Source organism: Pteropus medius, unplaced genomic scaffold (assembly GCF_902729225.1).
Source record: "Pteropus medius unplaced genomic scaffold, Ma_sr-lr_union100, whole genome shotgun sequence".
Taxonomy (NCBI): Eukaryota; Metazoa; Chordata; class Mammalia; order Chiroptera; family Pteropodidae; genus Pteropus; species Pteropus medius.
Window position 1 is genome coordinate 6,557,632 of NW_024347791.1, and position 10,613 is coordinate 6,568,244.

Genomic DNA, 10,613 nt, shown 5'->3' on the forward strand with positions numbered 1-10,613 from the left:
TTACCAGTTTTTCTTAAATTAGTAATTTTGTTTCTATTATTAGGCCTATCTGGACATTATTTACTATAGAGTCAATTTACTATGGTTATATTTCCTTTTTGTGTATTTTTATTTTTATTGGGGTTATTAATCGTATTTTTTCATTGATATCGTTTTTCATAAACCCATACTTAATTTTTTCTAACTGTTCCAGTTTTATTTTTGCTTATTAGGCATAGCTTCTTTCAAGCTCTGTAGGATTTGGTACCCCCTACATTGAGAAATCCTAACCCTTTAAGAGACGCATTCAAATAATTCTTTGAAGAGATAACATTTGAATTTGGCCTTCAAGGACTTAGACATATAGGAGTGAGGCTAGAGGATAGGTATGGGGGCATTGTTCCAGGTGGAAGAAACTGCATTGATGAACTAAACCGCATCGATGATAATGATGTTAATGAAATTAACTGACATTTATAGTGTTTCCAGCATGAACAGTGCTGTTAAGTGCTTTACATGTTTTCATTCAGTTAATTTTCACAAACTGTATGAGATTTGTTCTTTTGATTGTAAATCAGTAATTTTTAAAGTGAAGTACATGTAAAACAATGCATTCTATATAGAACGAAAAGATTAAAATTTCTATTCATATTTTTTACCTCATTTGTTTAAAATGTCTATTCTATTTTTATGATTGCTTTCTAATACACAGTATATTAGCACAGCATTAAGTAAGTATGCTCAAATATTTTATACTGAAAGGGCTGCATAATCTAAAATGGTGGAGATTATTGAATAAAAGTATAGAAATGAGAAAGCACAGAGCTTATGAGAGAAGGAGAAAGTAATTCAGGATCTGACTAAGAGAAGGAAGTAGATGAGAGAAGGTTAAAAAGGTAGATTAGGGATGATGTAGAAAGGCCTTAAATGCCAGGCAAAGGAGACTAGAATCTATTCTTAAAATAACAAAACCTCTCATGACTTAATTGATATTTAACTTTTCTATAAGGCTTTATAGTAGCGAGATTTTTATTAGACATCACCTATAAATCGTTTATTCATTCAATAAACCTTCATTCTAGCAGATGCGGGGATGGGTTTTAAATCTCAGAATGAATCAATTCAGACCCTATCCTCAAGGATTTGGTCTGGAGGGAAGACTACTAGACTACATAAAGATTTATAACATAATATGATATGATATGATATGATATGATATATAATACAAAACACTGGAAATAGCTGCATGGAATTCGCTGTCAGAGCTCAGAAGAAAAAGCAACTAACTCTATCTGGGGAGTAATATTTTTCTACTGTTCAGTAGGGACAAAAGTTATTTCAAATGCTTTTTCCCTACTGACTACCTGTATTGCCGTATATGATATGGTCGCTTATAATTTATGTTCTCAGCATTGTGTAAGTATTGTGAAAAAGATACATTCCTCAATTCCATGGGAAATATTCAGAGACTTTTCTTTAGTCTGTTGATAAACATGCCATTTTTAGAACATGTTTTTATTTGCAACTCTACCTCTTTGTCTCGTGGATTGATGTGACATTTATGTTTATGGTTCTGTGCCAACACATTACCATACTTCATTTTACTTAAGCCAATGAAGGATATAAGTAATTTTTCTGAATTTATAAAAAGATTAGATTTCAAACTATGCTCACAGATACCTATATGTCTTTTTTTAACCTCTGACCTAAATTCTGACCCGTAAAGGTTGAAAACTGGAAACTATATTTTGCTTGAATGTCATATAGTACCTGTACTATATGCTTAATTTCTCTCTACCTAGATTCCTACCTCCTTGAGGATAGAGACCAAGCCTTTTTTCCTTTGGTGTTCCCCACAAGTCACGATATAGTGGTTGGATTTTGAATTCTTGGTATTTTACTCTCTTTCCAAGTTAATATTCTTTGAAGAACCTTCCCCTTACCCCTTAGTTTCCCAGCCAACTAAATGAAGGAAATCTGTTTGAAGGAAACTCGATATTGGATAATGACACGGGAACAATCATTTGCAGCACTTTCGTATTTACTCAGATGCCATCTCTTCCAGGAAGCCTTTCTTGGATACCTAATCTGGTCTGTTCCCATAGTACCCTGTGAATATAATTAGCCTAGCTTTTCCACGTTATATCGATATTATCTGTTTATGTGTCTGTCTCACCCATTCTAGAGAAAGTCTTTGTCGTACTTATTTTTGTATCTCTAGCACCTAGCCCCATCCCTAGGGCTCAGTTAATGTTTGTGAAACTGAATGACCATATCTTGCCAGCTCTGCGTCCTCTTTCATTGGAAGGAGGAGGAAAGTTTACAGCTGTATTTGGGTCCCAGATTCCAGAAAAACAGAAGAATCTAAATTTTCTTCTCCTCGATTTCAGTAAACACCAATTCGCTCTCTTTCCCCAGCAAAGGTATTTAAAATAAAAGGCAATGAAAAATAGAACACAAAACCTTATACATTCTGTTAACGTTCAGTCAAAATTGTAAGGATTTACTGAAATGTTTAGAGACGAAATGGCTTGATATCTAGGGAAACACAAGGTGGGGGTATAAATAAAACAAAGTTGGTCATGAGTTGATAACTGATGAAACAGTGATGGACCATTAGGGTGGTGTGGGGTTAATTTGTATTATTCTGTCTACTTTGTATATATTTGAATTTTTCTATAAAAGGAGCTTTAAAATTAAGCTTTTATTTCAGATGTTAATATAGGAGTTTTTCAAAGCATATAAGCTTTCTGATTTTGATCCTATAGTTGACTGTTCCTCATAGCAAGTGAAAAGTAGAAAGTCAGCTAGAGAGTGAAGTTATTTGGGACTTGGAATGATCAAGTCTGTGTTTTATTTGCACACCGACTCAGTTTTTAAAACTATTTTTAAATGTTAAAAACCTACTTACCTGTCGCAAATTACGTTGTACAGGTATTTATTACATGCCTTGCAATCAGAAGGAACCTAACAAATACGTTTTTTTTATGTGATGACATCAAGGTCGCTGACCCACAGACAGTAGATGTGATGGATTGTACTCTTACTCATGTTCTTGCCTGGGGCCCGAGAGCAGTCAGAGTAATTGGGATATGTCCAGCCAGAGTAATGTGCAAAAGGCATTCATATTTGGTACCTGATCAGTCACATTACGTTTTGAGTTTTTTTTATTTCAATAGTAAAGATGAGTCTGCACCAAGCTAACCACCTCTATTACCCCTTATACCTTCTGTGCCATCATTCAGCCTTTACAGGACTGCTAGCTGTGGTTAAGTGGACAGTCGTTGGCATTAGAACATAAATTTTCATCTATGTCAGATTAGCCTATTGAACACACAGCTTTGCTTTGCTAGAACCAGAGTGTACATTCTTCTACAGACTTAGAGATGAGTCTGGATTCTTTTTCTTTAAGCAGTGATTTTTTCTGCCTTTGTATCTTACTTATGCAAATGATCCACTGACTGCTTAAAGCCTGCTGATTTGTGAAATCAAAAGCATAATATGGAATTCCAGGCTATGATGGGCCTTGTTGGGTTTCTTTCTGAGCTGTACAGAAGGGAATATCTTCTTCAGGTTGTTCCATCCCTAATTCATGTTTGCCTTGTTTCCTGCTGTCTTTTGAGGACATAGTAACCTGATGGCATAATAAACCTTAGATGGTACAAAGGTAATGATCAGTCAGATACACAAACTGGCAGTCTCTGGAGCAAAAAGGAACAGCAGTATGTTGTTGTTCATTTCCCTATTTAATTTAAAGCCTTTACTACTTCTTCATGTTAGAAATCCTCCCTTTTCTGTGAAAAGACAAAAGCGTAAAGTTTGCATGGCATACCCTCCACAAAGCAAAAAGATAGGTACATATGGGTTATATTGGTGTTTTTCTGTTATATCTAACTGGAAAAGAAAAATGAGACTTTTCTAGCCCTAGATGCCTATTGAATTCCAACAAAGTGTTTTATATAATTGGTAAACAATATAAACCATTTCTAAATGAAATTTTTAGTTTCCTGTTTTAGGTACTGATTATTTCCTACAGTAAGTTAGATTATGAAGAACTCTACAAATTCCAACAGCACCGAGTTCTACAAGAAACTCACTGTGAAAATTTAGTTGTAGAAAACCTTTGTTCTTGGCTGTATCTGGTTTGTTTGTTTAAGTGGGAGAGACAAATGTTTCCTTTAAATGGTGGAATGACAACAAATTCTCAATATGTAAAGCTGAGACTTGTTAAGTGTCACAATTTTATCAAATACATAGTACATATACTGTAGTGTGCTAGTCACTATACAAAAGAAATAGGAGACATCGTCCTTGCCCTTTAGGACAGGGATCCCCAACCTTTTTGGCACCAGGGACTGGTGCTCCTGTGAGAATCTAATGCCTGATGATCAGAGGTGGAGCTGAGGCGGTGACACTAGCGCTGGGGAGTAGCTGGCTGCAAATACAGATGAAGCTTTGCTCCTGACCCGCTGCTCACCTCCTGCTGTGTGGCCTGGTTCCTGATAGGCCATGGACTGGTACTGGTCTGTGGTCCGGGGATTGGGGACCCTGCTTTAGGATCTTCTCTTAGTTGTGGGAGATGAGACTTAAATTCATGAAACAGCTGGAGAGGAGCCTAAGACTTACCTCCTTAGAACAATAAATTCTTCCTCTGTAACTTCAGAATCAAACTTGGTGCCGCCTGTGCCCGGCTTTCATTCTTTAAAAGTGCTTTAATAGGTTTTCTTTTTTTTTATTTAGAGAGGAAGCTCAGTGTGTTTTATAGTTGATGAGAAACTTGAATTAATATCAACAAATATGAAACTACTCTTAACAAAGCAGTAATACTTCCTTATTAATATAATTTTAAAAACAGAAGCCTCCTTAGTTTTTACTGCAGTGTTTGTTGTTGAATTTTATAGTTATGTGCGACTTGCACCATCTTATATTTCCCAATAGGTTTGTGCTCTCAAGAAAAATTGTTCTCAGCAAATGCCAAGCCCACCTTAAACGAGCAAATGAATGCCCTGCAAAATAAAATATAGTATTGATTAATATTGATCAATGAAGTGTTTCTGTTTTATAAATAATAGTTCGTGCTCATTTTGAAATGTATTTTATAATATGAAAATGGCCATAACACAAATAGTACCAATTAAGAGCAGACATCTTCCACTTCTCATCTAGTAGAATATGGCTGGAGCAGAAATATGTTCTACATGCTTAACTAAAAGAAGCATTGGCAAAACTGTAGTTGAAAAATAAATTTAAAAAAAGCACCAACAACATCGTAGTTCTGATGATTCAATGAAATTATTTTATCTATGGAAGTGTAAACATAATTGTCTCTACAAACTATCCCTCATCACATACATCCCATACAAAGGACAAAGGAAAAAAGAGGGAAAATAAGATCCCAATACTCATTGTAGAAAGACCAGAGCTCTTTAGAGTGAGACCCGAGTCTGCATTTCTGCTCTGCTACTATTTTGTGTCCTTATCTAAGTTTCCTAAGCTCTCTGGCCTTACTTTTTTTCCTACCTCGAAGTACTAAGCTAATGAATCTAAAGTACTCGGTCGAGTTCCTGCAACATAATAAGTTTCTCATAATGAGAGTAGCTGCAGTTTATTATCATTAATGTCATCAGCATTATTTTTTTCTTCTTCATTATTGGAGCAGGTTGTGCAATGCCCTGAGGCCTTTTTCATCTCCACTCACCTTCCTTTTGGCCTGTTCTTGACGGTAGAACTCTTTTCTTGCCCTTGTGATAATATCATCATCAGTGGCTGCGGATTATACTGGGGCATTGCGTCTCTTAGGGTATCCATAAGAGGATCGGAACCTATGGAATCTAGCATGAAGTATCCCTACCGTGATTCTGACACTCCATTCCTCTTCCAAATAAGGAAGAATGTAGCCATATAGCGGCAACGTGGCTGGATCTGGAACCCCAGTAGCTAAACAAGTTAATTGGCTTAGCCTTGGGCAAGTTACTTAATTCCTTGGGGTCGTCTTCTTTCGTGTAAAATGTGGATAACAATTCCTCTTTGCACAGTGGTTATAAAGTTTAAATACCTGGCACATAGTAAGCCCTGATTAAAGTGTGTGGTTATGTCTTTTGTATTTCGATACTTACTCAAATTCTATTCCCAGATGGCATATCAAGGAAAGAGCTAAGCAACTAGGGGATATTAATAGGTTCCCTGACCTCGCTCACATTCTTTTCTTGCTCCTTAGGATTTAAATCTGCCAGATTCCAACTGGAAAGCAAAGATCTCTTCATCTTTCTATGTGACTGTTCTTCCTCTTTCTCTTAATTGCCTTCTGTCTTTTAGCTTGGGCTGAGAGAAAAGTGTGAAGAGAATTATAAAGGAAAAGTAAGGAGAAGATCTACAGTTCCAAGATTTTTTTTATGTTTGTAAAAATATCTGGTTTAACTTTGAGAGTCGATTAATATGATTACCTTAAGGTAAGAAGTTGAAACAGGTGAATGTTTGAGATTCTTTTTTAGTTTTTTGCTTGCATTTTTGTGATACAATAGTGTGATTATGCTATTATAGTTTAGGTTGTAGGGTTTTAAAATTGAGACACTTTCCTCAATCCATGTTTATGATTAATTAATTCTCCAGATAGGTATGCTTGGGCTCCAAGCCAGTAATGTACAGAAGATGAAATGACTGCCTGCCTCATTAAGGACACAGCATCCTGGATCCCTGTGTAGCAAGGCAGTGAGAAATTGAGCTCTTTTCAGTCTTGTCAAGCCTGATGAAGATGAAGATAGGACCAGAGAAGCTGAGCCATCTTTTTCTAGTGTTCTGGTTAGGACGTTACTTAACTGCGTGTGTTCTGAATCTGCTGAGACTGCAGACATGACTTAAGAGGAATTTTCACATCATCTACAAAAAAAATCTTGTATCTATGTGAAAGCACTAATCGAAAAGCATAAAAACTATTACTCAAGAAGTTTACCAGGATAAATGTTGGTTGATTATAACCCCAGAATATCTACCCCCAAAATACTAACCTAAATGATCCTATAATTTAAATATTTTAGCTATTTACAAAAATATTTAGTGCCATTCCACTTTTTTATTATAAAGCTAAATATCCATGTTAGTTCTTATGTAACAAAGCTAATCTAAATTGTTGATTTTGTGCCATCTAGGGAAATGAATTAAAGCAAAAAATCCCTAAAGGTTTTTGTATTATTAAAGGGGCATTTAAAGGACGTCAGAGGATGACAAGACCATCATTCAGTTTCAGAAATAAAAAGACAAAGTTGAATTTATTGCTCGCTATTGTAAGGGAGCTATGCTGGGATCGGGCAAAATCTCTCCAAGCAGAGCAAACTACTGGTATAGGATTTTAGGGAAGTGTAGAGTTCGGGGACAGGCAGGTGTTCAAAAGCTGAGTAGGGTGATGTCATCTGTAGAAGTGTGGTTACTCGAGTGTGATTACTGTTTGGTTGGCCCTCAAAGCTGTATTTATTGGACCGGATTTGTTTCTCATTGGCTCCTTCATAAGCAAGGACTGTCATTGATTGGCTGGCTTCTAAAACATGTTCAATAAGGCATGTTGTTTATTGACTGAATGAATTTAAACCAGTTCTGATTACTTGTTTTCATGGCTAAAGAATAGTCTTTTCCTAGGAGTGTGAGAGCTTTTTATATACTCAGTTTCCACTTTTATTTTTCACTGACTCAAAGCTGTAGGATATCATCAAGGATTGTCTAGACTTTGGCCTCTGTTGTTGATTCTTCTTGAAGATGGGGTTTCATTTTGTGAAGATTTGATTTTCGGTTTGGGTCAATCACCATAATTTCATTTTTTGTTGTTTTTCTAGGTTTCAAATCTCTCAGTTATTTCTTTACTCTTTTCTTTTAAAAGAAACGAGTTGTCTTCTTTTTAGGGGTGTTCATGTCAAAGAAGTTCAGAGCTGTACTTCTGACTTTTCATTTTACATGCAATTAAAATATTTTTCAAGTAGTTCTATTTTCTAGCAATATCCATTACTCATTTCCTATAGATTTCAAAGTTATCCTTTTAAATCTGTTTTCTGAGACCACATGTCACCTAGAGAAGTGAAGAAACAGATCTCTATAATACTGAGCTTAGGCAAGGATGGGGCTTTGGTCATTGTTTCGTGGGAATTTTTTTTAGTTTTTTGAGCTTTGTTTCTTATCATAAAGCAACTTATACTCATCATTGTAAAACTGCTCATAATCCCCACACTGAAAGACCACCACAACAAAATATTTTGGTATGCTGTTTGTTAAAAAAAAAAGATTTTTATTTTTATTATTTATTTAATTATTTAATTATTTATTTATTTATAGGCGAGGCAACCTTTGGTTGACCTCACAGATTGCAAGGACCTTGTCAGCTTACAACCTCATATTTTTTTATTTTTTATTTTTTATTTTTTACGCCTACAGCACCTGGTCTTCCTAGGTGGTCTCCCATCCAAGTACTAACGAGGCCCAACCATGCTTAGCTTTCGAGATCAAACAGGATTAGGCTTGTTCAAGGTGGCATGGTCATAGACCAAAAAAAAAGATTTTTAAAAAGTATTATTTCTGAAATTCGAGTAAGATATTGGAAAGGCATCCAATAAATAATTTTAAGTGAATGAATTTTTTTTTTTGCCAGTGAAATGTTTTGCCAGAAAGGCCTCTTCTTTGAAAGGGGATGGTTTCAGGAGAAGGGTGAAGAGGGAGCACCTAGGGTATTCAGGGCCTGGTCATGCTGATTGCCTCTTTCTTTGATATTGTACATATATTAACAGCATTAAGGTAATTTTATTTAGTATGTGGTAGAAAATCAATGTTAATTTCCTTTAGCTGTTTATATGTTTCATTTCCATGTTTTTCTTCTTTTATTGGAAACTAAGAAACATCTTATTTAGTATGGCTTTTTTCTTGATTTTCAGGTTGTCATTTCCTGATGTTAAGTGACATTAGCTATCACCGGTTCTTTGCATTATTGGGACAGAATGATATGGTCAGATGAGGGGGAGTGATTAATGGCAGGATTAACTAGGCCAGATCTAATGAACACCCAGCTGAAAATTATTATATTTAAAAAAAATTCTAATTATATATTAAATATCGAATAGATAAACAATGACATGCTCAAAGTGTAAAGAATAATAATAATACAATAAACACCATTACACTCACCAGTCAGCTCACCTATACCTTTTAAAGCCACCTATGTGCCCCTATATCCTCCCAAGGCAAAGGCTTTTTTATTGATTCTGAATTGTATGGCTAAAAAGTCTTTGCTTTTCTGTGTGATTTTACTGCATATATTTGGATACCCCAAATTATATATTTTTTTAGTTTAGCATGGTTTTGAATTTGATAAAAATGGAATCATAATGAATATGTGTTTAAGTGACTTTCTTCTTTTGCTCAGTATTGTATTTGAGATTCGTTCACATGTGTAACTGTTCATCTGTTTTACTGCAATATAGTATTCCATTGTATGAGTAATCCATGATTTATTCATCCATTCTTCTTTTAATGGACTTTTAGATTGTTTGCAGTTTTTTGCTATTAAAAATCAAGGCTACGAATATTGTTGCATATGTCTCCTGGAACACATTCTAAGAGGTTTATTTTTGGACAGAAGGGCTTACGCATTTTTGTGCCATGGACTCATTTGGAATTTTGGTGAATATTATGGGCTCTTTCTCAGAGCAAGCTTCATTCATGTCCTACTTTCCCCTATCTGCCACCTCAACAAAATAGTTCAGACCAAAGAAAAGATGCTTTTATCTGAATATCAAGAGTAGATTTAATTCCTGTTGACTGATAATCCAAAATTCTTCATAGCAGACATTTAAATATTAGATTTTAATGTGTAAAGTTTCCGGTCTGGAAACTGGATTAGGGAAGCATATTTTCATAAGGGAAATGAATTCAGCCTTTGTAACTTAGGGGCTAGGAAAAACCATACTAATTTGCTTTTCTTAGTGTTTATTTGTATCATATTTCTAAGCATTTTTCTCCCAAAGAAATCATCTTTACACATTATAAAAGACTGTCATTGGCAGTTGGGGCATTGAGGGGATCCTAGTGCATGGGAATGTTGATTCTAGCTCAGAGAAGGAGCTGGCCTAGAGAGTCATTATCATCCAAAACAAATATATATTCTCATACTTTATATACTTATTTAAATTTTTAGTAATACATCTAGAACATGCATAATTAGCTGGACTATAAAATTGCCTTTTCAAAAGGTATATTTACCTTAAGAAGTTATGCATATTTCATGAAAAAACAAACAGATGATATAAAAACACAGTTTCCCCTTGGTTTGATTTTTCATGTGTTTTCCCAGTGGAAAAGTATGCATTCCTTAAATAATCGTTTAGTTTTGAAATAAATTGCATTAGAAAATATCTGATACTTACTGTGGTTTTAATAATTCATTATAACAGTATTCCAAGGAAACACTGATATCCTTTGTTAACTCGCAAAAAAAAATTAATAAATTTAAACCCGCTTGAACTTTAAGTCATCACAATACCTTTAAAAAGAAATTGCATCTACCACATCTATTTCCCTCCTCTTTGCAGTAAAGGGGTCAAATATAGGGGGGTAGGGGGCAGGTGAAGTGGGTAAAGTGGTCAAATATATGGGGTCAAATA

The 10,613-nt window shown here is 35.0% G+C and overlaps 1 protein-coding gene and 1 pseudogene across 2 annotated transcripts in view; one reads left to right on the plus strand and one right to left on the minus strand.

Moving 5' to 3' along the window:
* The window catches only part of SLC41A2 (solute carrier family 41 member 2), a 109,901-nt gene that overhangs the window by 89,357 nt on the left and 9,931 nt on the right, over positions 1-10,613 (plus strand). The window lies entirely within an intron of this gene.
* On the minus strand, positions 8,386-8,504 carry LOC120615264 (uncharacterized; annotated as a pseudogene).